Source organism: Crotalus tigris, unplaced genomic scaffold (genome assembly GCF_016545835.1).
Source record: "Crotalus tigris isolate CLP2741 ecotype Arizona unplaced genomic scaffold, ASM1654583v1 scf7180000018544.1747854, whole genome shotgun sequence".
In the NCBI taxonomy this organism is placed as follows: domain Eukaryota; kingdom Metazoa; phylum Chordata; class Lepidosauria; order Squamata; family Viperidae; genus Crotalus; species Crotalus tigris.
Window position 1 is genome coordinate 1,567,673 of NW_024097068.1, and position 2,818 is coordinate 1,570,490.

The following is a 2,818-nucleotide window of genomic DNA, read 5'->3' on the forward strand; positions in this document are numbered from 1 at the left end:
GAAGGAAGGAAGGAAGGAAGGAAGGAAGGAAGGAAGGAAGGAAGGAAGGAAGGAAGGAAGGAAGGAAGGAAGGAAGGAAGGAGAAAGAGAATGAAGGGGAAGGGATGGAGATGGAGATGGAAGGAAGGAAGGAAGATTGAAGGGGAAAGGAAGGAGATGGAGAAGGAAGGAGATTGAAGGGGGAAGGAAGGAGATGGAGAAGGAAGGAGATTGAAGGGGGAAGGAAGGAAGGAAGGAAGGAAGGAAGGAAGGAAGGAAGGAAGGAAGGAAGGAAGGAGAGAGAGAGAGAGATTGAAGGGGGGAGGCGCTGCCAAGGACGCACAAGCACCTCCGCACAATTGCCCGGGGAGGGGGGGGAGGCTCTGGCGGAGAGCCAAGCAGTGGCACATCCGGGGCCTCAGAAGCTGCGCGGAGGATCCGCGCACCTCGGAATTGCTGGCTGCCCTCTCACACCCGTACGGGGACCTGGAGCAAGATGACCTGCCGGTTCTCCGAGGGGTGGCATTTGTTGATGTGGCAAGTGAGGCCTGGCGAGCTGTAAAATGTCGTCAGGCAGTATTTGCAGGGGAAGGCCTGGGCGGCATGGAGCACGCGCAGGTGACGTTCCTGACCGCTCTTACTGGGGAAGGTCTCCCCGCACACTGGGCAGAGGTGGCACTCCCCGGACAAGCTCAGTGGGCTGTGGCCGTCCGATGCTGCCTCTTCCAGACAGGCCTCAGGAAGCGGGCGAGCCTGGGACAAGCCGTCAAGGGGCTTGTGGTGGAGCGGCAGGTGCTTACGCAGGGCGCTCTGGCATCGGAAGCGCTTGGCACAACGTGGGCAGGTGAATTCCTCGGCTCCGGCGGCCTCCGGTTCTCCTCTGCTGCCGTCCCCACCATTCCCGGGACTCGGCGTATCCCGCTCGCTGCTGCTACTACTGTTGCCGCCGCCGCCACCCCCTCCCTTGGCAGTCTCCTCCGGAACAGGCTTGGCCTTGGTTGGCGCACTGGCGACGTACTCACCTCATCCTCAAAGTGAAACTTGCGGGCTGCCTTGGCCTTTCTGCCCTGAGATTGCTTCGGTGCTCCACCCATGGCTGCGCTGAGGGGCAAGCAGCGGGCCAGAAGCGATGGCGGCGGTGGCAACTGCCCAAAGCTTGAGGTCTCCTCCAGGGCCCAAGAGTAATGGTTCCGGCACCGGGAAGGACTCGGCCGAGACGGGCGAGGCCAGGTGGAGGCTACGTTCCTCGCTCACTTCTCACGCTGGACTGTGCAGCAGCGCTGGCGAAGAGGGGCCCTCCGGCATCCCAAACTGTGGCACCACAGGCGCAGGCAGAAGCGCCGCTTCAGCGGATTCCGAGACAGAAGCCGCACTGAGGAAGTGAGGGGCGGGAAAAGGTGGAGGAATCAAGAGCTGCACCAGATCGCCTCCTTCCAGCCCAGCGGCCGGGTAGCAGGAGCAACGCATCCGGTAAGAGATGGGCGTAGGTCTGCTACTCCTCTTCACCAAAAAGCCCCGGGGCATCCTCGGGCAGCTCCGGAAGACGTCTAAAGCTGGTGATGCTGCTGCCTCAATCTCTGAGCAGCAAGCGCGGTTCTAGCATCCAGCTGATCCTTCGACCACCTCGCCTTCCCTCCGTCAGCCGAGCCAAGCGGGAGAAACAGAAGTGGTGATGGAGGAGGAGGCCTCTCTTGCTTTCTGCCGCTTGTTCTCTCTCGCTTTCTGCCACGTGCTCCGAAACTTCCTTAGTTTATATAGAAAAAAGCTGCGCATGTGCAAAGAGGAGGGAGGCAGGAATGGCTCTGCGTGCCATCTGTGGCACTTTCGAAAGCCAATAAGAGGGAATAGCACAGCTAAGGAAAAGGGGAAAAAATGGCGGACTGCGTTGTTTGACGACCCCCGTGAAATGGTCGTTTGACCCCAAATGGGGTCGCGACCCACAGGTTGAGAACCGCTGCCTTACAGGATCCCCATGATCACTTGATCAAAATTCAGACATTTGGCAACTGGCATGTATTCATGATGGTTGCCAATGTTCCCGAGGGACATGTGATCCCCTTTTGCAACCTTCTAGCAAGCAAAGTCAGTGGGGAAGCCAAATTCACTTAACAACTGTGTTACTGACTTAACAACTGCAGTGACTCACTTAACAGCAAAGCAAAGTTCACTTAACTGTGTCACTTAGAGCAGAAATTTTGGGGTCAATTGTCGTCATAAATTGAGGAATAATTGTATATAGTAGCCAGTTATTTTTGTAGCAGCTAAAATAAGCAATGATTAACATCAAATGTAACTTCATAATCATTCAATTCATTCAATTTTTTTGATGTTATGTGGTTATTTCTATTGCGGAATCTTTGACTGTAAATAAGACATTTGGCTGATTTATGCTACTCCTACATCACCAATTGCCAAAGTCCCTGGATTACTAGAGGTCAAGGCTATATTTTGAAGCATGCTTATAAGCCAAGGATCCCTGAGCGGCTGAAAGGTTAAAAAAAGGGTGGGGGAGGGAGCTTGGAAGAAGGAAGAACAATTTGGTGCCAAACCAATGGCAGAAGTCCTTTTAAAACATATATTTCCTTTTAGTACCTCAGCAATGTATATTAACACTTATCAAGACAGACAAGACCTGCTGTATTTATCTTGAATATTAGGGTCAGAGATAAGGATAATTTGTATAAAGTTTGTGTCAGAACTGCAGTCTTGATCAGGCATTTCCTGGTTCAGAGTTTATTTAGCTTTTATGTTACATCATTCTTTGAGGATACTGAGTTAACTACTAATAAGGAAATGAAATAGTATATTGTTTTATAACATACTATAGAACTTTTCTGTC

At 52.8% G+C, this 2,818-nt stretch overlaps 1 pseudogene; it reads right to left on the reverse strand.

Annotated features, from left to right (window-relative positions):
• Nucleotides 1-348: 348 nt before the first annotated feature.
• On the reverse strand, nucleotides 349-1,821 carry LOC120312815 (annotated as a pseudogene).
• Between the last annotated feature and the right edge of the window lie 997 nt (nucleotides 1,822-2,818).